This window comes from Mustela putorius, unplaced genomic scaffold (genome assembly GCF_011764305.1).
Source record: "Mustela putorius furo isolate JIRA1106 unplaced genomic scaffold, ASM1176430v1.1 tig00003863_pilon_pilon_pilon, whole genome shotgun sequence".
Taxonomy (NCBI): Eukaryota; Metazoa; Chordata; class Mammalia; order Carnivora; family Mustelidae; genus Mustela; species Mustela putorius.
In genome coordinates, this window is record NW_025422015.1 from 5611569 (window position 1) to 5639357 (window position 27789).

The window sequence follows — 27789 nt, forward strand, 5'->3', positions numbered from 1 at the left end:
ATGCGGGACTCGATCCCAGGACCCTGAGATCATGACCTGAACCGAAGGCAGCTTAACCCACTGAGCCACCCAGGCGTCCCTAGATTGCTCATTCTTAATTGCTGTATATAGCAAGCCATTGTTTGACTACACTACAATATACCCATTCAATTGTAGAAAGCACTCAGAGAGGGTTTATGGTGTTTGGTTATTATAAATAGTCTTAAACTATTTTATTAATCTTACAGAAAAGGTAAAGTAGTCTTGGGTGAAATAAAGTAATTTGCTAAATTCCCATAGGTAATGAGGAATGGGAGTCTGAATTCAAACTAGCTTTGCCTGACTCCAGAATCAGAGGTCTCAACCAATGTGCTTCCAAGGCATCTTGTTTTTCAGTTAATTGTAATTATCTATATAGTGTACACATACAAACCCATAAGCTCCATGGGGAAACGTGCTTTATTTTTCATAATTCTATGCCCAATCACTGGTTTCCCAATTCTGTGTCTGTTTCTTGGAGAGTAAATGTCCCGTCCCCTCACAGAAAATTGTTGAGTCATCCATTACAGCTAAGAATTAGAGCATCGAACCAGAGTGGAGGATGACTCTGGAATAGGAAAGGAAGAAAGAAATATACTCAAGAGAATGTTAGTTGACTCTATTGCAAAGTAGGATGCTTGTAATCTTAACAGGATATGACCTTTTACCTTTCTTTCAGAGTTAAGTTCTGTTCACCCAGTTTCAAGCAGGGCAGGGAATTGGGGATTTTAATGTCTAATACAAGCATGTAAATGCTTACTTTGCTCAAGTAAATGGAAATATCATTATCTTACAACTTTCTAAAAACCTATCCTTGGTTCTCTTTTCTCTGAAGCTGTTGGGAAAATAAATAATTTAATTGAATATTTTATGAACAAATATATAAATGATATAATGTGTGTTTTATTAAGTGAACAAGCCAAAGTACTTATTTCATTATGAATGTGTATAGATATTACAAAGTATTAGCACTATTTATTTTAAAGTTTTGTAAGAGGTATATGTAGATTAATAAAAAATTCAAGTGTTTTTAAATTGTAAAATCTGACTATAGCAAGTGTAACACATCATTCTGATATCAAAACACTAATTAATGTATACTGATTTCTCCTGCCACCCCCCTGTATTGTCTGATGTTTTTTCTTGTTGTTGGCTACATCTTTGAGAAGTTTTGGTTGTGAATGCATAGCTCATAAACATTTAAAAATTGCTTATCAAATCATAGGCCAAAATTATATTTTTAGAATGTAATTTTAGAATTTCATTAGGCACTGAACTCATTCATCATAGAACATCATGCATTGTTTGTTTTAGAGAGAATACTGAACAGCTCATATCCTTTGCTTAAAAATAGACACTTTTTTTTTTCCTCAAAGCAATTATCTTCTTTCCAGTCCAATTTTCTCTTCTCTGGTATTCAACAGGACTTCAGTTCCAATGAGCTTTTATTTTACTATGCTGATCATGTAGTTATGTTATTTTTTTTTCTATTTGCTTGAGAGCTATAGAATTTTAAATGTGTTTTTTTTTTGGTCAGAAGCATATTTATTCAGGTATAGCAAAGTCTATATTTTTTGACTTTCAGTGATTGCCAAGAACAGGATACTGAGACTATTAAGTGTAAGGAGGCAGTTATGTGGTTAGAAACACAAATTTTTGGAACCAGACTCTCTTCTGCTACTTATTAGCATGTAACCTGATCAAGTTACTTAAGATCTCTATACCTCAGTTTTCTTGCCTGTAAAATGGGGGATAATAATAATACCTGTCTCATTGGGTTATTGTGAGAATATGTATTAAGCCTTAGAAATGTGCTTGACACATAGTAAGTGTTACATAAGTATTTTTATTATTATCCTAAAATCTATTAACTTTCCTTTGCAATTTGAAAAAATTCAAAATAACTGATTTGCAATCTATGAATTTCTTTCTATAACTCTTAATAAATAAGTAATAATGATATAACTCTGTCCAGAAAGCCTAGAAACATTTTCTGTAAGTTTTGAATAATATGCTCTAAAAATTTTTTCATCTTTATATTGTTCATTTGCTCATTTAATCATTCCTATTTATTGAACACTTGCTGTGGTGCTTGATTACTCAGTAAGGAACAAACAGAAAACATTTTCTACTACCCAGGAGCTTATATCCAAGTCTCAGATCCAAGCTATAAACAATAACAGAGATGTTTGTTGTTTGGAGACTCCTCTCGTGACCCCTCACCCCTGGACTTCATTTTGAAGCAAATGACAAACTGATTAATTTTTTACTTAAAAAAAATCCCTGTGCTTCTTTAAATGAACGACATGGCAAAATTTGTGTTTTAGAAATGGATGTAGAGATAATGTGCCAACACTCTTACTTAATTCATTTGCTTTTTCCTCATTGATATTATTAACCTATATTCTTATTAAAAAGTTTCGTCATGACTCATTCTTGAAGTAGGGAAATTCATCTTTAGTTTTAAGTTTATCAGATGTTCTCAGAATGCTCACACTTAAGACTTTGGGAAAAGGATCCAGCTGAACAGTAATATATTAACAAAATATGTTGAAAAATCAGTGCCTTTTTGACTGTATACAAAACACAAATTTCTAATACCTCTTAATGACACTACTTCCACTGTGGATTATGTAGGAAATTCTTTTGTCTGAATAATCATTCCCGGGGGAAGGCTTTCAAAATAAATTCACTTTATAAAGAGGGATAGAGAATGCATATGTGTGTGTGTGTGTGTGTGTGTGTGTGTGTGTGTGTGTGTTTGTGTGTGTGTGTGAGAGATTGAGAGAGAGAGAGAGAGAGAGACTAATTGTGGGATACTGAGTTAGGCTAGCACATATGCTAAGTATAACTAAAGAACATAATTTGAAGGTAGCAACAGTATCTAATTATATAAAATACTGTGTGCTGTTGCTTGTCATCACATTGATTAAAATAAATTAATAGTAACAATGGACCGCTAATCCAAGTGTTAGAGAAAACAATGGTGAGAGGACTAGGTTTTCATTAAAGAAAAAGAAAAAAAACCCACACTGAGAACTCTAATTGTCTGGATAGTTAGAGGAGAAATAACTATCCTGCTCCTGAGGGAATTATCTAGGTCCATAAAGACAAAGTGGGTTATTTCCCCTTAGTTATCTTGACTTGGGGTACAATCTTCTCTGTTTCATTTTGGATTGGAGACATCTATAAAGTGAACTTTCAGTAGGAGTGAAAAGATACCTTCCTGGAGTCCTCTTTAGTGAAATGGTTCTCAACTCGGCGCTATTACATGCGGGATATGTTGTGTGGGGTATGTGCATTTTCCAAACAATAATTTCTCCTTACCCAGCTCTTCGTAATATTTAAAATATTCTCCTGGTGTTTCTAAACAATGGCCTAGCCCAGTCACATACTTCCACTTCCTATCAGAACCCACTTTTTAGGGACTGTGAATAGATAGTTTCTAAAAGATCCATTAGTGTTCTAGATGAGTCCATTAATTTCACATAAGGACACTTTTATCTTAATAGAAGTCTTTTCTAAAAATCACAGCTGGCCCAGACCCAGGAAGACTAAGAATCTGAACAAATGTAATTTTATATGTGGATAGTAGTAAATAAATTACAGGGATAAATTACAAGGATGAAAGCTGTTAGGTGATAGGATGGGAAGAACTGAGATGTTTTCTAATGGGTCGAGGTATGTGTATTGGGAGGGAGTGTCGGCCAGTCTTGAAGGTGAGGGTCATTTCTTTAAAAAGGACACACACACACACCCTCTTGTGAAAAGTGGCAGTCCTTCCCAGAGAGACATTAGAGTTATCTAGTACATAAGATACTTCTCACAAATATGCAATGCTTTTTTTTTTTTTTGGTTGTTTTGCTTTAGTTTCAAGATTTTATTATTTTTTTTATTTGGCAGAGAGAGAGAGTACAAGCAAGGGGAGTGACAGGCATAGCAGGCAGAGGGAGAAGCAGGGTCTTTGCTGAGCAAGGAGCCCGATGCTGGACTTGATCCCAGAACCCTGGGATGATGACCTGAACCAAAGGCATACACTTAACTGACTGAGCCCCCCAGGCATACTCTGCTTGGTCTAACTTCAGTTTGCATGTCAAAAAAAGTATATCCTTAGGCTGATAGATTGATCTTGGGTAGGGGGGGTCAACATTTATAATGGTGTTGGTGACATTTTTATCAGGGCAATATTCTAGTGGGTTAACTAATAATGGTGTGTGTGTGTGTGTGTGTGTGTTTGTGTGTGTCCTTTCCTACTTTACCTAGAGGGATCTCTCTTTGTTCCTCTTACTCTTAATTTCACATATATAATAAGATAGTCCCTAAAACTAGTAGAAAACATTTTCCCCCCATAAGTCTTGATCTTGGCATATTTATCCTATTTTCTGATATAAAATAAAGCCGATAAAATATCTTGAGACAGTCTTCATGTGAGAGTTCAGGGCAGAAGCGACCCTCCTCCGGTTTTGGAGCCTGGAGGGTTACTGATGAGGTGAGGCTGTCGACAAGAGTTGTTTCAAGTCCTGGTTTTCCTGGAGTGTTCTTCACTTCTTACTTTGAATGAATGACCTGAGTGAGAATGCTAAGATTTTCCTCCTTAACCCTCCTCCATTCAAAAACATACTATTACAGACATTCCTTTATGTTAACTTTATTTTAATAACATTTAGGTATACAAGCTGATCAAGTCTGATAGAACAAGGTAAGTCATCTGGCTATGAAAATAACACACCGATGTAAAAAAGCGTCTGGAATGATCTCTGTCTGTGAATTTCCCCAACAACTATGGCACATTTTTAAAAGGCTGTTTTAAATTTAAGAACGTCTATCTGAGAGTGCCTGCTTGAGAAAAATATTGCATTGGTACATTGCTCTGCTCGAGACAACTGCTATTTCTTCCTCAGATTTAAAGCCCCAAATCACAATCTGTATTTAAGAGCTTTGAGTAATAATTACCTCTGTGTCCTTAAAAGGATCTGCCGGTTTCCCTGCAATCTTTAACAGGGTGAGCAGAGCTATATCCACTGATAACCCAGCTGCCGAGGAACTGAGTAAAGCCGTCTCCCAACTTCTCAGCTGTTGACAGGCTTGACTTGCTGAGAACACTGGTTAAATATAGCATGCGCGAGCTCAGCTCCTCAACAAAGTCCTTGCTCCGACAGTGTTGTGAAGGGAGCAGAAGACGAGAAACCTCATCTCAGAACCCAACAACACCTAGCAACAGTTGAAAAAACTTTTAAACAAAAGTCTGGGTGGGAGATAGGCAACAGCCTCCAATTTCTGCTGATCGGGATTTCAGGGAGAAGAAGCTGCTTTTTCCCTTCCCTCTACTCAGTTTCCTGCATGACTTCAGCTGTTGGCTAGTCCTAGGAAAGAAAGTGGGAAAAGCTTTTTCCTCTGTATTCTTTTGGGCTGGATAGTTTTCCAAGACTCCAGTCTCTCTGGGGCTGTGGGACAAGCCACTGGGTTCTTCAAAGGATAAACTACCTCCATAAAGGACATACCCTTGATTAAACAAGCTGCCGTCAGGTAAGCCCAAAATAAATAGCTATTTAGTCTCTTTAGAAATTTCTGCTTCTGTAAGAGGAGTGTTTTCTCAGAGTCTGTGTTGTCAGATTTCTTTGATTCTTACTGTTTCCACTATGTGATAACACATTTAAGGAATTATCATAATGATCGCGGATTATTGTGAAGGAATCAGTAACATCATCTCTTTCAGAATTACACCAATTCCTTTTTAAGCTCAAAGGTTGTTATGATGTTTTCATAGCCATCAAAATATTTCTGCCAAGTTAATGTTCTCGGGCAGGTAACAGCAATGTGGCAAAGGACAACTTCAGAGCTCCTGTCACAATTAAGGTGGCTAAACAATGGAAGAAAGATTTTTCCTAGGAGCAAAATAACATTCATTTACTGAAACTAGCTGAGCAGCTTGTGTGGTAAATGAGAGCAAAGTCCTGCATGGTGTGTGTGTTGCTGTGCTTAAGATTTGCTGCTATCTGCTTCTCCCTTTGCTGGATTCTCTGATTACACTGGTACACCTTGTGCTGGATCTGACCTGGTTACATTATAGTCACCCCCAGTGTTTCTGACTGGGCACAAAATACGACTGCTAGTAAATCACTACTTTTGCAGTTGTTGAATAGAAACTACCCGGGAGAGTGCTATTTTGTGATCTAGAAAAAAAATAAACTGAGTAATTGCTTCTGTATAGATAAAACTGATTCTGATTTTTAAAACTGAAATAGAATCTTCTAGAAAAAACTTTCTTTCTTAAGTTATATATATATATGTGTGTATAGGAGCATGTTTATGATAGTGTGAAGGAAATCCTCCTTTTCTCTGTTGGTATGTTATCTCCCCTTCCATGAATTGCCATGCAATTTTATCAGAATTGCTTAGAGTGATTGATTTCACATTGATTCTGACAAAAGCTGTGGCTGAATTTTAGGATATGTTTACTGATACCTGGTGTCTATAGTTGGGCTGGATTTGCGTAAGTTTATTCCTTTAAGTGAACATGATAATTTGAATGAATACTCTAATCTAAGGATGATATATGAGAAAATACAGATGTACATTTTAAAAGGAATTATTTGAGTCTATTTTGTCAACTTAAAGAAAGAATTTACCCAAGACCGGTTTTGAACAGGTGATTCATTGACAATTAAGAATGTATCAACCCTTTCAGTAAATGTTTCTATTTTCAGAAAAATTAATTAAAGCTTATATATTGAATGTGCAGGAAATGGAAATAGTACATGCACTTCAGTATGTACAGTGCTTCCTGATTCTGATTGCATGACTAGTTTATGAAGTAAATGAAGCTAATCATATATAATGAATGTATACAAGTATAGTGCAAAGTGCACTTTGGTAACCTTGGTATTAGAGAATGAAACTCCTGGTACTTTAGCGGAGATGAAGTATCTTTGTCTTGAAAAAGTTTTGAAAAGTCAGGACTAAATGCTTTCCATTTTTGTTTTTATCTCAGGAAGGGTCACATTGTTGGCTTACAAACGTATGTATAAAGCCAAAGTCTGCCATTAGCTCTCGGCATGTAATTTCTTTGGGAGTCAGTGGAACAGTGTGTAGATAACTGAGTATAGCATTTGGCCCTGGGTGAAAGCCATGTTTCCTGATGAACTGATTTCTGAATAGCATTGTCTTCGTGGCTGTAAATTCATCCCTGAAGATCAAAAATAGCTCAGGTTAGACCATGTGCTTCCCTCCGATACATGTACAGTCAAACCCTCCATGATCCATGCGGATTCTGTTCTCTTGTTTGTTCAAGTTCACATGTCTGTGTTATTTTGCAATCTACTCTGTCCCCTTCACCATAAGGGTTGTTAGAGCCCACCACCATATCTCCCTCCACATTAAGGCCCCTTCCCTTCACCCTCTGTCTGGATTGTAACAGTGCTGCTCCCTACCACCTCTCACTGCCATCCAAATCATCTAGCTCATGACCATGGGGTTAATTGTTCTAAAACAGTGTTCTGCCAATTTCTCTTACTCTTCAGTTATCTTCTGGGGCTTCTGTTGGTGACAAACACCTAGGCTGGGTATTTTGAAAACCTTCCATCATCTGGCACGTACTTAAATTTTCCAGTTTCGGCTCCCACTACTCAACAACAAGTGTCCTTCTGCTTCAGATGTTTCAGAATTTGGGCCATTCTCCAAACACATGCACAGTATGCATTTCAGTGCTACACCTCTGCCTGTTTCATTCCCCCTGGCTGGAATACCTTTCCTCCCCTTTCTTATAGAGACCCTTGTCCACTCTTTAAAGCCCAGATAAGTATCTACTACTTTCACAATGATTACCTGACCTTACCTTTTCGAAGTGATTCCTTTTTAGACAGTTTGGTGCTTTATTAGGATTAAGGTACTTTGGGGTAAGGTTTGTGTCTTTAAATTCAGAACAGTTTAATGAAGCACTGTCCTAAGCACCACTTGGTTTTAGAGCTTTTTATCCCCATGCACATTGTGGATGTTCTATTAACCCTTTAGGCTCTACTTTTCTGATGATGAGTACAAGAGAAAGTATAAATAGATATAAAATCAAGAAAAGCAACTGTTAAATGTAGTTAATAACTTTTTATCTTAAAAGTTATCAAGGCAAGTCTTCATACTTTTATCATGCATAGAGAAGTTACAAGTAATTCTAACTATGCTCATGTACCTGATTGTGGAGATGATGACCTTGAGAACAAACTAGAAAGAATTGTATTTAAAGACTGTAGGGTCACCTGGGTCGCTCAGTTGGTTAAACGCTTTCCTTCAGCTCAGGTCATGATCCTGGAGTCCCAGGATCAAGTGCCCAGTCGGGATCCCCACTTGGCAGGGAGTCTGCTTCTCCCTCTGACCCTCCCCTCTCTGGTGCCTTCTCTCTCTCTCTCTCAAACAAATAAATAAAATCTTTAAAAAAAAAAAAAAGATTGTATATATGCTATATACCTGCTTTTCCTGTGTCTGCATCCACCTGCCTAAATACCATAAATCATATCACTTTTATCATCTTTTAGTACCAGATTAAATTTATAATTACCTTTTATACTATTCATTTAAATCATGGCTCCTTCTATCTGTGGGTCATCATGGACTACAATCTGTCCCGGAACATTAAAATATTTAAATATGTGTTATGATCTTTTTTTTTCTTTTTTCCCTAGATATTTAAAAATAGAGATATTTTTCAGATTTATTTTTAATCACTGAAAACTGTTGCCTTACTGTGTGAGATAAAACACGAATTACGATTTTGAAGCAATTTTTTTGGATTTACTGAAAGAAAGGTATTTTCTTTATATTTTAAGATAGCCAAGGAGATTAAAATTACCCTTCTAAAAGTGTTTAGCAAGAATCATTATGGGAATTGCACAATGAAATTTGTGAAATATCCAATATATTCATTTAGCAGTGGTTTTTCTATAGTTATATTTTTAATTTATTTTTTAGAAGTGAAAATTGGTGGCAAAATGCACATTCTAAAATAATGCTGACTGTGTTTTTCTTTTTTGGAAAATGAACATTTTTTCATAAAACATGCCCTAAGAAACAGGATTTTACAGAGCTTGCTAAATCCACATTTTTACTTATTTGTCTCATTTTATTTTTTCATACACATGGGTTTTAGGAAAGCAACACCTTGGGAAGTGAGGGGGAAGCTTAGGTTGAGATCTAGTTTAGCAGAAAGATTTATGAGAGAAGTATGATATCTAAAAGACTGCAACATAAATTTGTTTATACATTAATTATTTTTAACATATATAGCAATAGAAAGATTAGCTAATACAATAAATTTGTTTCCTTAAATCTGAGTTGAAAATACAAGGATATTGTTATGAAGGAGGAGGCAAGAAAGGCCTACAGCATAGACAAGTCAGATGGCCTGGATTCAGATTTCCGCTCACTGTGACCCTGGGCAAATTACTCTCTGTGCCTCAGTTTCCTCATCTGTAAAATGAGAATAATAATACTGTCTTCCTCACAGAGTACTTTTGAAGATTAAATGAGTCAATAAAACTCAACTGCCTGGTAGAATTTTCAGTAAATTTAAGATACTATTGCTTTATCATCACACACTAATTGCAGTTTTCTGTTTATTTTGATCTTTGTTGTACACAAAATTCTTAGATACAGATAGTCTGTGAATTCAAGTTCACAGATCATAGGAAAAGCAGAAGAACATAATGTTTAAATGTGGAATCTCGTTTGGGACATACTTTGCTGCTGGGTACTGCAAGCACACACAGTTTGTACGCCAGCCAATCATTTAGCATGGAATATATGTTTCAAACCCTCCCTTATCACTCAGCAGCCTGCTGTCTTATAGAATCATTACGAAAAAGGTTAAATAATCACCCACAGCATCGGCTGTTCTATGGTTTCTATATTTGCACTTGGAGATCAAGTGTGTTTATATGTAATGCTTGGGTGTCTCTTTTTTATAGCCTACAACGCTGAGTAATGTATGGCAATGGAGACTTCCTCCTCTATAGAAAATAGACTATTAAATATATCATTCTTTATTTCTTCCCTTAGATGTTTTGTTTTGTTTTACCAACCTAGTAACAGATAAAAATGAAAAGACCAAAAAAGGTCATCTCACACTAGCTTCAACCTTACCTAATGGAAATGAATTCATTGTCCTTAATCCTCTTCATTCTTCTTAAACATGACAAGAAAGTATATTCCAAGGCAAACAAAAAAACCCCTGTTATATCATAAAGATGTGTGTATATATTATGGGGTACTTACTATTTTGTATATTTAATTTAAGAAAAATATTTGAAACAGTCTTATAAACAGGGAAGTTTCTTAGTAGCTTTAGCACTAACAAACGTTATGCTGGGTAGTTATGGCTTCAACCTGACCATTTGCTTTATTTTTCCCAATTGAAAGAATACGTTTCTCAGAGATAAGTGAGGCAAAACGGGTTTTAGAATTATCATTCTCTAATGAAAAACTTGCTATAGAAAGAAAGAAGGAAGAAAAGAAAAAAAAAAGGACTTTTTCTGGCCTTATAGAATACATTATCAAGGCTTTGGGGCAAAAATATAGGAACCTCAGGAAAATATATTGGTTCGTGTTCTTATTCTCCTTAAATGGTCATTCTTACTCTTTTTGGCTAATCAGACAAGGGAAAGGCTACAGGCAGAATTCCCCTTTCCCTATGGCAATAGTTGAGGCAGTTTGATTTCAAAGGCAAGGCAGGAGTTATGGAAGAACTTAGAATCAGGAAAGTTGAACATGAATTGAGCAGCTCTAGCTGGCTGCTAACCAGCTGATTGCAGAACTTGAGAAACTCCCAGCAGAAATGAAGTAACAGGACGTTAACCAGTATCCCGGTCCCTGAGAGCTTTGCTTAAGCCGCAGCAGCACTGAAAAGTCAAAAGAAGGTTGGCGTGGTTTTTCCTTTTTGGGAAATGGTGTCAACGTGCATAATATTGGGTGATTTATGTGTTTCTGAGGTCTGTGAAAGACAGACTAAAAATTTTTAAAACAAATGCAAGAATTATCTCAAGTGATCTGACTTTGAGTCCTTAAGGTTCAGGGCTTTTTCTCTTTTTGCTTTCTTGCTTCAATTCTGTCACCTACCTCCTTTACCAAAACATAGATGATTGAACATGATTGTTGCTTCACTGGTCAAAGACCTTACAGGTCCACCCTTGAAAATAGTCTTGCAGTTTTTTTTTCCTTTTCTTTTGCAACAATTGTGACTGCAATCTTCCCAATTTACTTTGAAGAAATGAATTATCTGCTACTTGTCTTTGTAAGGAAAAGGCGTAGGAAATCCATGAAATGAACTCATCAGAGCTGGCCAAATGCATTCTTTAAAATATGACTTGCTGAAGATTTAAAGTCGAAAGACAATTTGATTAAAAACAGTAGACTGTTGACATCACTAAGACAATCAAATTACGGCCAACTTGCCTTGTTTATCTAAAAGATCTTTGTAAAAATAAGGTCTTTACACACACACACACACACACACACACAATGCGAATCATAGGTGATATGGTTATAGGGATAAAAGGATTTTATTTTTTTTAATATCTCTTTAATATACTTATGTCTTAAGTAACTCATTTTAGGGCCTGATTCTTTGAGGTACCACAGCACAACAGGAAAGGAAGAGGCATTACTGCATTCATAATGCTATTTCAGTGGTAGCCTAAGTCCATGAGGAAATGACGGCCTGTGCCTGTATTTGGAGCCTCATAGTTACTGTGACGACAACACACACTACTGGAAAACAAAGATGGTCTGCTTGCCAGGGTGAGCCAGGAAGAGTTTTGCCAGCTCAGATTTTTCCTAATTATTCTGTAAGTCTTGAAATGTGACACTGGAGATATTCAAGGCTCTTTGTGTTTCAGTAACTGTTTAATAAGTGATACATGCTTGGGCAGCCCGGTATTTGGGTGAGGGAGGGGCCTCACACATAAGCTTAACTTTCACATGTTGTCTTGATAGATATCATCTTCTGGTTTGGACATCACCAAACCAACTGCTTTGGTCACAGGCTGTTGTTTGTTTGGGTGCATAAGGAAGCCAGCTGCTTATACTGTTCTTAGGGGCTCCTCAATTTTGGGTCACGTATCTCCAGTTTCTGTATGTTGTTCATTTTGGAGGTCATTGCCCAGCATACCAGGTGTTCCTACCAATGACTATGCATCTAAATCCCAATTCTTATATGATGATATAATTCATAATATAATGATAACAGCTGCATATAATACATATCATCTATATATACTTATATATAGCTATATATATATCATCTATATATACTTATATATAGCTATATATACTTATTTAGTATCTACAGATGATGATAATACTACGTAGCATACACTGGAGATTATTCTGTGCCAGAATTTATTTATTGATTTTACTTATTTCTCATGACAACCCTACGAGGTACTAGCTTTATCTCTGCTCTATGGGTGAGAAAAAAGAGGTTGGTAGATGGGAAGTAATATGCCCACTGGTAGGTTGGACATTCAAACATAGGCGGTTTGATCTTAGGCCATATTTTCAACTACTTTCTTATAATGTAGGCAGTTGTTCAAGGAACACCTCCATATAGATGACTGTGAGATGTTTTAGTGAAAGTTGTAGGATGCAACACTGCAGGAACTCAGACTCTTCTTCTCCCAGATCCCAACGTAGAAACAGAAGCTTCAGTGGCCTCTGGAGTTGGGCAATCCAGGAAGAGCCACGTCTGGGTACTATTCTTCCACAGTTATTGATGGGGCAATGTGGTTCTTTTTTTGAGGGGGTGGGGCAGAGGGAGAGAGAGAAAGAGAATCTTAAGCAGCCTCCATGCCCAGCACAGAGCCCAGTGCTAGGCTCAGTCTCACGACTCTGATATCATGACCTGAGCTGAAATCCAGAGTCAGATGCTTAAGTGACTGAGCCACCCAGGTGCCCATGGTTCTTGATTTCTACAATGCCAAGTTGATTCACTGGGAGAGGGTGGCATGGAACATTTGCTTTTATGAGTTATTATGGCTGCTTTTGTAGCCAGATCTTTTGATCCCACTGGGGTTTGGTTTCCTTGTGTTGTCTCTGCTAACAACTCAGAACCCTACCTTCTCTTGTAACATTAAACATGTTCTGCCGATCTCTGCCTTGGTCATTAGCATTCAGTTTGTTAAGTGGGTTCAAGGGGGAGTCCTACAAAATACTTATTCCAGGTGTTGGTATCTGTGTTCCCTGAAGAAGTCTTTGGTGGTGCATGTACATTGGATGGAGGAAGGAATGAAGAAGGGAACAGAAGGCCTCTTCCCATGTAAGAGGTCTCATAGGCTCCCAAAACTTTGCTTAGGTAGTGAGTTGTCAATCTGGCAGCATGTTTCTCCTTCAGAAAAAAACAGAGATCTTGCTACAGTCTAAGGAAAATTACCTGATACTTTCAGACAGTGGTTTGCTACTGTGATAAATAGCATGGACTATTTTATTTGACATTTTATTTAATTCTTTTATCTTTATTAACCAAGAATGACTATTAATGATGCTAATGTCTGATCATTTGGATATAATTAAAATTGGATATAATTAAAAGTTACATGAATGACTAACTTTTGGATTATTTGTAGTAAAAGGAAAGCAATTTTAATAAAATTTTGATGGAGTAGATAATGTTTTGCTTTTTCTTATGCTAGTGTCCATATATACTCTATTGTATCAAATACCCCAGGTGATAGGATTGAAAATCCTAGGAATGTGAATGTTTCATGTGAAGTAAGCACAAAACAGAATGAATCTCTACTCTTGGAAAAAAAATGTATTCTACAAAAACAGTATCTTTTCAAAAGTATATTCACATACCTTGACACACACACCACCGTGTTTTCCGCTCCTCCCGCCCCCCACCAACATACACATAAACAGTTATTTCTGGTCAACACATAGGACTTATACCACTGCTTGCTTACTTGACATGCTAAACATCTTCCCGAAACGAATATACTTTTTGCTCTGTGGTATAGGTTAATTTACTCCAAAGTAAAAGTAGTGATATATTATATTTCATCAAGTCCCTCTACCTCATTCACATGATCTCCTGATTTCCTTTTAACAAATAAACGCAGAAATTCCCTTATGTCATTTCTTATCTTTCTGTAAAAGGGCACAGCAGTATCAAAGGAGAGAAAGGATTAGTATCTCCACTCAGAGCCTCAGAGCCTCACATGGTTGATGATTATACAGCTTTGGTCTTGGAGCCACAAGTACCCAGCAGGAAACTGAACTCTTGAGTTCACTTGGAATTATCAGGTCATTTAGTCTTGTGGTTCTCAACACTCTCTGTGCATCAGGAACAGCAGGGATGCTCTAAAAATTTAAATGCTTGGGGCTGTGCCCCAGAGGTTCTGATTCAATTTGACCTGACTAGGTTTTTGGAAGCTTTTATGTGATTTCAGTGTGCATCCAGGGTGGTGAACCAGTTATCTAGCATAACCTCATCACTTAAAAGAAGATAGTACTAAGATAAAGAAAACTCACTCAGCAGAAGTTACGAATTCCAGTCTATTACCCTTTTTATCACATGATCATTACAAACAATATAGTAGCTAATATTTAATGAGTGTTTCTATGTATTAGGCACTAGCAGCCTCATGAGGCATATATCCATGTACTCTACATTTTATAGATAAAATGGCTGAGGGAATTGTCCAAGGCTCTCTAACAAGCAGGTGGCAGACTCCTCAGTTTGTACTCTTAATCTCTTCATTGTTCTGCTGGTCTGGAGCTAATTCTGAGAATATAAGGTTTTGAGTGGTAGCTGTTTCCTTGTTTCAGCATCAGGGTTCTTGTGGCAGCTGGCCTTGGTGTTCTGATAACTAAATGAGCTTTCTGCTTGGCCAATGATTGGGTTCTTGCTTTTTCTGTTTTCCCAACAAGTGAGTCATGTGGAGGCAAACTGTTCTCTTAGACACTGTTCCAAAGTGCTCCATTTCCCCAGTAACTTTGTTTCTACATACTGTCTTTCCATTTCCTTGTGGACTGATATAATATATTCTGCTTTACTTTGGGACACATATTTTTTTCCCCCAGTGGAAATTTTAACCAAAAACTCCAGTCTCCTGTTCAGACCGTTGACTTTTCCCCTAATCCTGTGACTTTGGCTGGGTTCACTATTTTCCCTGGGATTCCCCTTTGTGGACTTACATACCACCCTTTCACTTCTCATGATAACAGCAACAACAGGAAGGGATTAATTACTTTACTTCTACAGCAGCAGGTGCACTGGAAACAAACTGGTCTGTCCTGACTCACTGGTCCCATGGCCAGTGGGTCAAGTACCCTGCAGACGTTTTTAAGTCTACAGTTTTTAGAAGCCTGTATAGAATTAGTTTTCTGATTGCTCCTTTAAGTTTGAAATTCTACAGAGCAATATTTTTACACCTAGGGGAAAATCTATATACATTTGTCTGGTTAAATCATACCTTACCAAGATGGAAATCACCAATGGCAAATCCTGTAACACAGATTATTCTAAGCAATAGAACCTAAACAAAAAGTGAGAGATTATAATTATTTTGATTAATATTTATAAGTAAATTTTAAAAAATTAACATGACAACTAGGTTAGATGTGACTTAGGATGATTTTTAGAATCACATTGCACAAAATAAGTCCTCAGAAAGTGTTTGCTAAATTGAATCCATTAAATGTGGACTTAAAAAAATAAATGTCTTGGAATTGAGAAAGTAAACATCACTGACAAGTTTCCATTGATTGGATTGAACATAATTTTTTTTTTAATAAACATGGGAATAACAATCAGTAACCATGGGTGATTATCTGTCTGCTTTTCTGTATTCTTTTAAACCTTATTTGTCACATATTGCTATTATAAGAATACAAATTAAAAATCAACAAACATTTACAATGTCCATTAGAGTATCAGAGAATAACCAACACATAGCTAAATGAGTGGAAGTTGGACTCTAGCTATGATTAGCATGATATAGATGTATTTCCAATAACAGACTAAAGCACTTACTTTAAGATAGTGGTATATTGGGGCACCTGACTGGTTCAGTTGGTAGAGCATGTGATTTTTTATCTAGGGGTTGTGAGTTTGAGCCCGACATTCGGCATAGTGATTACCTTTAAAAAAATAAATAAATACAGTGTTATAAGACAACTGTTGTCACAAGTCTAATTGCAAATATTTGCCCCTCATCCTTTCACTCATGTACTGTAATACTTATGAAAAAACCATACACAGGCTCTTATTATGGTTTATTAGCTGGAAATGTTCTCATCCTCAGAAATCTATTTTGGAGTTAGGATTGCTCCACTCCCCTGCAAGTGGTAAAGCAACAGCTGCCATTTAATAAATGTGTCAGCTGACAGCTCCAGCTGATGAATACCACTGAAGTTCCCTATCGGCCTCAATATTACCCACATTATTCCAAAAGGAAATATTGATTATAGTTGCTTGACATTGTCTTAATTTCACCATAGGTTTCTTCCCTGCATCACTTCCCCCAAATTCCAATGATGCTGTTATTTACATCACCATTCACATCTTCCAGGGAATAAAGTCCCAGTGGAACACATGTGTTCCTGGTGATGTATTACAATGGAATCTCACCAAAATGAACACGTGAAATGCTGAGCTCAAACAGAAGAGTGGACAAGGGAGAAAACCAGATGAAAGTGACTTGTAGTTTCTCAGAAAGTGAAGAATTTTGTCTTTTTTGAGAATGAGAGAGAGAGATTAGAAGAAAAAAACAGGGCTCTTGTTTTTCCACATGATATGAATACATATTTAAAGTCCTACAACTTGATTTATGTCTGGATTACTTTACTTTCTGTTCCCAGACACTTTCATATGATTTGGACTTCCACAGTATTAACACTAGTATTATGTGAGAATTTAAGAGGATTTGGGCTGTATGAAAGGAACTGATTGTAGAGTGATTTATATATGTCAGCACTGAGCTAAGGATTGGGATACAATAGTGAATATTATATTATCTCTACTTTCTAATAGGTGCTACAGGCAAAAACAATGGCAATTTCCATGCCATGTGACTAGTGAGTAAATGACTAGTGAGTAAATTGTGGGAGAACCTTCCTGGTTTTGGGTAGTCAGTGATTGGTTTAGTGATTACAGGTGGGATGAAGTGACTCTTGCTTTGGGAAAGAGGGACTGTTGAGGCTAAAAACAAGAGGGACTGACAAAGTCTAAGGGAATGCAGCAGAAATGAATGTGATTAAAAGTTTCAAATATCTGATTTGTCTCAACGAGTCCATACAGCTTTACAAATGGTGGGCAACTTCTGAATTATATACTTTCCACTTACATGATAATTTTAATGCTTTTTTAAAGAATAATACAATGAAGAGAATGCACTATGTACATATATTTTCATCATATTTAAATCTGTAGTGGCCACAATGAACCAGCCAAATACTCACCTTGTGGGCTAGAAAATTCTTGACCCTCACCACCATCCAGACTCTGAGTTTTCTTTCGGAACAGTGACCACTCTTAGTGTGTCTGAAGTGGGGGATGACTACTTCTTATACAATTATTTGCTTTAGGGCTTTCACAAGTCTGTGTACTTTGAAAAATACCTACATATATTCAACACTTCACTGCAAGTGCCTACTGCTGCTGGAGGAAAAAACCCGAGTGAATAGCCAGGATTTTTTGAAGTGCAAGCTGGGAGGACTGCCTTACCACATATTAAAATAAATTTTGAAACCACATTCATTAAAACACTTTGGTGGCGGTGTCAGAATCAGTTCATATCCAAGGAGGAGATCAAGGGAAAATAACAGAAAGACCAGAAAAATAGACACCTACATATAAGAGGGTTGGGAAGGAGAGGCATTTCAAATCAGAAGAAAAAATATGGATGTTTCAACACAAGTTGAAATAGCTGGGGGAAAAAAGAAATTAAATCTCTACATCATACCTTATATGAAAATATATACTAGATGCACCAAAAATGTAAGTGTAAGAAAATGAAACTGAAACAGTTGAATATAGGATAGATAACAGGTAGATGGTGGGGAGGGGGAGATCTTAAACAAGACAAAAAAGCAATAAAACAAGACTACAATATTTGACTATAAAAACTGAAAACTTTTACACAGAAAAACCCAATTTCATGAGCCAAGTACAAACAGCAAGCTAGACAAAAATACTTTTGACAAAAATAGTCAAGGACTAATATCCTTAATATAAAGAGCTCTTTTAAATGAACAAAAGAGATACAACAACAGAAAAGGGAGCAAATGACATAGATAAATGATCTATAATAAATGTGTGAAAAGCTATTTAACCTCACTGATAATTACAAATTCAAATTAAAAGGAAGTAGTATTGTTTCCACCAACAAGGACTCTAAAGAATTCAATACCCAGTATGGGGAGGATGTGATGAAATGGATGCTATATGCTGCTGATGGGAAAATCAAGAGAGCAAGCTTCCTGAAAAGCACTTAGACAATATGTGGTAAAAATCCTTATAATCAGGAAAAAAAAAAATAAGGTCACGTCCATTTTGAAAAATAGAAGAGTCAAAACACATGTGATGCTTTGAGAATGCATTGTTTCTCTTCCTCCTATTGTTCTCAGATATTGTCTATTGACTTCTAAAAGTCTGGCAGACCTGGAAGCCCTTATTTAAAAAAAAAAAAAGTGCGCATACTTCTTCCTCAGTAGCTTGATAGGATTTCCTAGACGAGATCTTGCTTCATTAAGAGTTTTTTAAACAAGTCTGCATTGTCCATTTTGCCTAACATTGAACTGCCAAGTACCTCTTGATGGCAATGTATTTCCCGAGTAATGTTATTATCAAAACCTAAACTGATAACCAAAATTGACACACATATGACTGGATTGTGAGGCTGAGGATCAAGTAGCAGGTGGATGAAATGAGGGAAAGGAGCAAGGAATTCTTTGCCTTTGACCATATCTTTATGAGAGATGAGGAAGCTGGGACCCAGAAAGTCCGACTTTCTCAAGGTCATGTAGCTTATTAATTCAGGTGTATGAATTCATAGACAAGCATGGTATTGTGCAGCATATCTTCCTGGAATTTAGAACATGACCCATCTTGGGTTATTTCCCAAGATAACTGTTGTATAAGAGCTCAGGCTTTCTCCCTCATCCAGCCGCTGGCACCTCCCCTGCGGGGCTTTTCAGAACCTCAGCAACTTACTACTCATCAATTCTGCCTGTCATTCCAGGAGATGGAGGGAGGCTGTTACAGAGTGGTGTGTGGTGTGCATGAATCCTCTGAGGGATCTTGGGAGGGTGCTTCCCACTGGTGTGAAAGCATTTTGGGGACATTTTGTGAATGGGTAGGGAACCGAATGTAAGTGCAATCTCACCCAAGACCTTGTGTGCTGGCATTCTTGTTCTTTCTTCTGGGAACTCTTTTTTTGGAAGAAGTTACTCCTGAAAGGTTATGTAGAATGAAGGCAGGCACTAACCCTTTTAAGCCAAGCTGATTATTTAGATCATCTTTTGCCGTTTGGTCATGCAAGATGCACTAAGATGAGCTGTGGTGCTTATCATTTTGGTTGTCCTTCCAGGCACTCCTTCATACGTGGGGCTTAAGTGAATGAGTTCCCTTTTACTTCTCTCAGACCCACAGATAAAGAGGAGTGAGACCAAATGTTAAAGCATATGTTTATTGCACTTCATTTTGCTCGTTTTATTGCTTTTCCCAGATACTGCGATTTTTTAAATTTTTATTTTATTTATTTATTTTTTTACAAATTGAAGGTTTGTGGTAACCCTGTGTTGTCTATTGGCACCATTTTCCTCAACAGCATCTGCTTACTTCATGCCTTTATATCACATTTGGTAATTCTCACAATAAGTCAAACTTTTTCATTTTTAGTGTATTTGTTATGGTGATCTGTGATTAGGGATAATGACTTGCTAAAATCTCAGATGATGGTTAGTATTTTTGTAGCAACAAAATATTTTAAATTAAGAAATGTACGTTTTTTTTGACATAATGCTATTGTACACTTAATAGACTACAGGTAGTGTAAATGTAACTTTTGTATGTACTGGGAAACCAAGTGGATGATTCTCCAAGAAATATACACCTTGAGGGAGGGACCTGCCATTTCTTCTAGATTGTTGTACAACAAAACAGAATTTGAAGTACAAATTACCATCAATATGGCAGTCAGAGTAGATGCTTGGGAACTGGAAGATGGTCTGACTTAACTAAATCTTCTCAAGTTTTGTTTTGTTTTGTTTTTTTGTTGTTTTGTTTTGTTTTGTTTTGTTTTGTTTTGTTTTGTTTTAAATAGGCCCATACCCAACATGTGGCTTGAGCTCATGACACTGAGATCAAGATTCACATGTTCTAGAGACTGAGCCAGCCACGTGACCCTCTTCTCAGTGTTTTGTTTGTTTTTCTATTCTGGAATTTTCTATCTTAAGGGGGAATAGTGTCTACTACATTAAGAGATTGGAGAAACCTGGTGTGAGTACCATGATTATAAGGGGTGTTTAATTAACACAGAAAAGGTCAGAATCTTGGTTACATAAAAACCTCAGTTAAATTCTAGAAAATCTTCCTAAGTGCTGTATTTAAAGGAGCATTATAAATTGTAGGTTTAAAATATGTATGTGGAATGGATTAAATACAATTTTCTAAAATATTCTCGAAAAGATTCTATATAATGATGGTGTGAAATTACTTTTTTTAAACCCAACTTAGTGTCCTCACTAAGAGTGGTTGATTTATTTGTTTAATTTGGTTCAAACCAAACTAAAGTCTACATATAACCTGCTATGCTGTGTATGATATGGACCTAACTACAGGAACAATTGTCTATGTATTTTTCTATTTAACAGCCCAGTTAAACTGAATGGCAAATTAATAATATCATATTGAATAAGAAAGAGTTGGTCATTTTAAAATGGTTTAATGGCTTAGTTCATATGGCCAAATAGATAAGGAATATTTTATCTAAATTCAAAATTCAATAAGATATTCTCTGGAGGTCACAATGCCAAAATTGTATGTATGTATATATGTATAGCCTACCTTCTTCAATAAAAGATTTAAAAGGTTATCATATAGATTTGGTAGAGATTGTTATACATTGTCCCAAATAAAACCATAATGTTGCTATATTTTTATTTTTTAATTAATAAAAGAGATTTATTTATTTGAGAGAGAGAGAGCATGCACATGAGGGGGGAGGTGCAGAGGAAGAGAGAGAGAATCTCAAGCAGATGCCCCATTGAGTGTGGAACTTGACATGGGACTCAAACTCATGACCCTAAGATCATGACCTGAGCTGAAATCAAGAGTCAGATGCTGAACTGACTTGAGTCACTAAGGTGCCCCATAATGTTGCTATTTTTTTAAATAAATAATTTCTTGGCTAGCAAATGTACAGATGTTTAGTTTTCTCCAAAAACATTTGTTTTATTTTTCTTTAATTTGATACAATCATGAACTGATGGAAAAGTAAGAAGTATTTTTTTTTTCCCTGAACCATTGGAGAGTAAGTTTCAAGCCTGATGTCCTATCATCCCCACTTTTTCAGTGTGTATTGCCACAAACAAGGCTATTCTCCTACATAACTATGACACAAACATCAAGCTTAGGAGATTAACATTGATACATTACTGCCATCTAATCCTATGGACTCGTTCAAGTTTCCCAGTTGTCCCAGCAATGTCTTCTATAGCTAAAGGATTTATTTCTGAATTACATATTGGATTTAGTGGTGCCTCTTTAGTTTATTTAATCCTGGAGCATTCCCCTGGTTCTTCCTTGTCAGTTTTGAAGACTACAGGACATTTATTTTGTAGAATGCCTCCTCATTTTGGGACTGTCTCATGTTTCCTCATGTTTAGATTTAGGTTATGCAGCTTTGGCAAAGCATTTGTTTTTTAATGTCCCCAAAAGTCTTCTTTGATACCAGATATAACTTTATAACTTTACTGACACAAGAAATCTTAAATCTAAATTTTGATTTTCCTATGATTACATCCTCTGCAACTTTAACATCATTTCTGACATTTATCTAGCCTGTTTTGCTGCATGAGTTGTGGTAGAAAGTCTCACCATTTACTGCCTTTGGTGGTCTTACTCAGGGTTTCTCAACTGCAACATAATTGACATTTTATGCTGGATAATTTTTTATTGTGGGAACCTGTCCTGTGCCTTGTAGGCTTTTTATCCCTATGTATCATTAGACTTCATCCACTAGATACAAGTAGCCCTTCCTGCTCTAAGCTGTGACCACTGAAAACGTATTTAGAATTATCATATATTCCCTGAGGGGTGAAATTACCCCTGGTTGAGAATTCCTGGGGTAGCACATTTCTTTTACTGGTCTGACCTTTACAGGTATTCAAATCCTCCTGAAACAGTAAGAGAATAAGCAATTTCTTTTCTTCTAATTGAGTTCCGTCTTCCTTTAAATACTACCAGAATATTCTACCACATTCTAACAGTGGTATTTTCTTTCAATTCTAAATATATGTAGTTCTTAATTTCCAGTGAGACCTTGGCAGCACAGGAGACTTGCTGGACTTAAGGCACCAGGACAAGACTTTTTTGGTGTTTGTATCTCTTTAAACTTTGTCTTTCAAAGTCTATTAAGAAAACAGAAGCAGATACCTTACACTTTCCTCCACAGTAAATGGGACTTTTAAATTCCATTGTTCTCTTTGTTCCTCAAGGGCACTTATTATTTGGTCTATACATTTTAAAGATTTTATTTATTTATTTATTTAACAGACAGAGATCACAAGTAGGCAGAGAGGCAGGTAGAAAGAGAGAGAGGAGGAAGCAGGCTATCCGTGGAGCAGACAGCCCGATGCGGGGCTCGATCCCAGGACCCTGGGATCATGACCCGAGCCGAAGGCAGAGGCTTTAACCCACTGAGCCACCCAGGTGCCCCTGGTCTATACATTTTAGAAAGTAATTATTTTCCGTTTAGTACTTTGTTTTATACCTTTTTGTTTCTTTGCTCATTTTCAACTTAACTGTTTTGTATTCCTATCTCACTGGAGGCTCGTGAAAGCAAAGATATACCTCCTCTGTGTTCCCCACAATCCTGGTATTTGGGTAATCTATGTTTTCAATGTCCCCCAAAATAAATACAGGATTTAATTCAACTCAACTGCTTTTGCTACAAGTGATTAAGAATTGACTATTTTAGAATATGAGAGATTCCCACCAAGCTTACCTCTAGAAAGTACAGAAAAAGAATTTAGTAACATATATCAACTTTCCTACTCTTTTATATTTGTTAGTCATTTGCCTTACTATTCTCATGAAATTAATGAAGTGATACCTGTTCTGTCGGTGGGAAGGTGAGCTTGTCTCATGTAAATGGTCTTAACATGGTTAGTGCTCTGACCAGAACTGTCCTACTTTGAGGAGTTCTTTTCTCCTCCATAGCTTTTTTATTTTGTGAACAAAATTGTGTTACGTGCCCCTTAACAATTGCAGAATATATATGTCACCACTTGAACATTACGGTAACAACCAGCTGGATTTTTCTCTCACGTGGTAAATTTGGTTAATTGTAACATATTTGGGTTTTTTTCAAAAGCATTTTTTACCATTCCCCAAGTCCAGGATGCTCATTTTTTTGTTGACTGTAGAAATGATAAGCCATTTCTCCAAATTTTTACAAATATAGAGGTCATATAAGATTTCATTGTTATCATGGTCAAAAATACTCAGTCAGAAATATATTTTGCCAAGAAAAAAATAATTTTGTTTTGATTTTAGTGGAAAAAAGCACTTTATTAAAATTAACTACAAACCCAAGCAATTCTTCCAGTACCAAATTGGTAAGCTTCCTTGCAGTGTCCATAGTATTTCAACATTAATATTTTTTGAGATAAAACCTAGATGTAAATATAAGTATGTTTAGTATTCCAAATGCTCAGTAAATAAATCAGATGAAATTATTCTTTACTAAGTAATGAAGCTGGTAAGAAAATGTTCTAAGAGCATACTGTTGTTTTTAAAAAGCTAGGAATAGCTCTTAGTATTTTAATAAACTTAGAAGAACAGATATATTCTCCAAGATGGTATATATGTCTTTTACTTCTTATGTAGCATTATGTAATCTTAAATACAAACCAGTATTGTTATAAATACAGTGACTGCAGAAATATATCTCAGGCAGGCTTGGCCTTGGGCTGGTTGGGCAGTGCTGAACCTGGAAAATCGACCCACCACTCACCTGATCTTGCAGTAAACACCAGAATGTCACCAATCATACCTGTTCAAATGCAGATACTCCTCTAAGACTCCAAAACATAGATTAGAAGAAATAGCACATTGCCAAGTTCAGTCTTAGGCTGTGTTTTCCTTTTCGTTTTGTCTACAACTATCCCAATATTTCTCTATTTTGGTAATTATTCCTAAGGGAAGGGAGTGAAAGCAAGAGGGTATTAAACACCTTTAGAGATAGCAAATGGAAGCATGTTAAGTGGCCCCCAAAGAGCTGAAGACCTTTAGAGGAGTCAAAGACCAGGAAATTTGGTGCAGTCACTGGGAAAACTTCTGGGGGTCCTGCTCTGGACAACAGTCTTCAAGCTCTTCAATTTCTGTATTCTTAACATAAAGGAAGTTAATGACTATAAATCCTTTGCTCCTCCTTAAGATATTTCCAAATTTAAATCACCTTCACATTCGGAAGCCTGTGTGGTGATTAAAATTTCTCCAAGAAGCTGTTTTATTTTATTTTATTTTTTTAAATATTTTATTTATTTATTTATTTGACAGACAGAGATCACACGTAGGCAGAGAGGCAGGCAGAGAGGGAGAGGAGGAAGCAGGCTCCCCGCCAGGCAGAGAGCCCGACATGGGGCTCGATCCCAGGACCCTGGGATTATGACCCGAGCCGAAGGCAGAGGCTTTAACCCACTGAGCCACCCAGGCGCCCAAGAAGCTGTTTTATTAAAGCAGGGAAAGCCCTGAAGATTCAACTTCTACCTATATATTTGACTTTTGTTTGTTATAAATGGAAACAGCTTTCAAAAGAGCCTCCATTATTTTCCTTTGAATGTTGTATAATGAACTTAGTGTTTCTGTTTTAATTTTAAAAATCAATTTTCTACTTACCACTTCTCCACTGCTGATAAAGAAGTGTCTTTTCTTAAAACCTCATTGGATAGTTAGTCATTTTCGTTTGGATGTTGCTTTTGTTATTCATTTATTTGACACATTAATTTCAAGGCCTGCAATGTTACTGTATCATAAATAGGCACTATGGGGGGGGTAGCAAAGCAAATGTAGATATTATCCCTCCTCAGGATTTTTCTCTGAAGTAATAAAAACACACCTTTGTCTTCCCCAGTTGAGGAGGTTTGAACTGATTTCATATCCTGACTCTACTGACTGAAGCAGTGTATGTGCTACCACTCCCACAGCCTTTCCTCTAGAGTATAGACTTTAATTAGAAAAGTGGAAAAATATTAAAAGCAGTAATGATAAAAGAAAGGTAAAAATATGGTTAAGGGACTTTGAGATTTGGAATGTGCTGTTTCTTTCAATCTCTATGGGGCTTGAGATGGGGTTTTGGGAAGAAATAAGATTTATGATGTACTTTATAGTATGTCTCTGTGACCAATATATGTGTCGTGGAGATAATTTGATGCTTTTAGTTCTTTAAATATTGCCTCTTAAATAAATCCATTCAGTCCATTAACCATAGTTAATGTTTTCCCACTGGTTTGTACATGTCATAGCTTAAGACCAATGTAGACTAACAGGGAAGGAGAAAGAAAAATTAGTACATTCATGAATTATTCTCTGTTCTCACTTTAGACAAGTTAATTTTCCTTAAATTATCAGGTTCTGTCTTAATCATAGGCCACTTGTGGTTATCAAGAAATAAATGTTTATATGGTTGGCCTTCACAGTTTTACATTTCACACTAAAAGCCTGATTCAATTCGTCCTTCAACACTCTATCACAAAACAGTCAATGTGGGAATCAAAATTCTAAAAAATGGGTAATTCTTAATTATAAAATTTTTCTTACAATGGATATTGAACTAAGACTTGAGAAAGACCATTCTGTTAAATTAACATTCTGATGGTGATAATTGCATTAAGGAGGTTGACTCTTGTTTCCAGAGCAACCATTTTAGATATTACAGAGCAATTTATGTCTCAGCATCCTGGATGGGTAACTCAAACTTCACGCAAATAACACCCAAAAACTTCACCCAAAAAACAGCCACAAAAAATATAGGTCCACCCAAGATTACATTTTATTTTTTTAAGACCAGAGGGTAAAGGATATGGTATAATGTGAAGTTTCTTTTGATTCCCTAGTACTATGAAGGAAAGGAATTAATAGCTTAAATAAAGGAAGAAATGTCCTAAATTATATTAAGTCTGTTGTTTCACTGATTTCACTAGTTTAAAGCAACTTTGCTTGCAATGTTTGGTTATAACGTGATCACTTACTTTCCACATGTAGACATACATTAAAAAATAATTTTCACATAAAAAAATTAAAATCACCTCAGTAATAGATTCTTCTTATTAAAAAATGAGATTTTAACAGGTTAAAGTGAAGTACTCTTTGATTAGTCCCATCTCTAGTGTCTCTGCCTTAGTCCTTTCTTTTAGAAATGGTCACCATTAACAATGTGTAATATGCTTCCAGACCTTTCTCCACAGGGATAGAAAAGATATCTCTGTTGGTATATATATTTTAATGTAAGTAGTATATCTGTCATTTTCCTTGACAATACGGCTTAGACAGTTTTTCATGTTAGTGAATGGAAGTTCACTTCATTCTAGAAAATTGCAGCATGGTCTTCCATAGAAAGAGCATAATTATTTATTTAGCTATTCTTGTTTTATGAATATTTAGGCTGTTTCAAGTTTTCATTGTTATAAATAACAGGACATTAATTTTTAAAAAAGATTTTACTTATTTATTTGACAGATACAGATCACAAGTAGGCAGAGAGGCAGGCAGAGAGAGAGAGAGGAGGAAGCAGACTCCCTGCTGAGCAGAGAGCCCGATGTGGGGCTCCATCCCAGGCCCCTGGAATCATGGCCCGAGCCAAAGGCAGAGGCTTTAACCCACTCAGCCACCCAGGCACCCCCAGGATGTTAATTTGAAAAAGAATTTATATTTTAAAAAATTTTAAGGTTTTCACCTATGAATGCGGTATATTTTTTCCTTTATTCAGGCCGCCTTATGTTTCTGTTAAATTTTTAAATTTTTTTCCGTAGAGGCTTTATTTCTATTAATTTTATTACTAAGAACTTTATAATTTAATACCTGTTACCGTTGGGAATGTGATTTTCTCCCTAGTTACTTTTCTTTTAAAAAAGATTTATTTATTTATTCTAGAGACAAAGAGTGAGCAGGGGGAGGGACAGAGGGAGAGAGAGAATCCCCAAAGGACTCCCCTCTGAATGCAGAGCCCTGAGATCATGACTTGAGCCGAAATAAAGAATTGGATGCTCAACCTACTGAGCCACCCAAGCACCATCCCTCCCACCCAGTTACTTTTTAAAAAACCACAGAGGTCAATGTATGGCAAAGTTGTTGATTTTTTATGCTGAATTTGCATCTTACCATCTTACTGAACTTTCTTCTTAGTGGTAATAGTTTTTCATTCGGTTCTGTTTAATTTTCTAAGTAGATTATCATGTTTTCTGACACTAATAATAGTTTGTCTCTTATTTTCCAATCCCTATACCACTTAATATGGTTTTACTTATTTAGCTCCATTGGCTAGGATATCCAGCCTGATGTTAAAT

At 36.3% G+C, this 27789-nt stretch overlaps 1 protein-coding gene across 3 annotated transcripts in view; it reads left to right on the plus strand.

Annotated features, from left to right (window-relative positions):
- FILIP1 (filamin A interacting protein 1) overlaps positions 1-27789 on the plus strand; it is a 267880-nt gene that overhangs the window by 77510 nt on the left and 162581 nt on the right. The window contains exon 1 of one of the 3 annotated variants that reach the window (XM_013056270.2): positions 5033-5544. The exons of the other annotated variants lie outside the window; for them this stretch is intronic. The gene's annotated coding sequence lies outside the window, so the exon portion shown is untranslated. Of the gene's footprint in view, positions 1-5032; positions 5545-27789 lie in introns of those variants that run through there. 3 annotated transcript variants of the gene reach the window in all.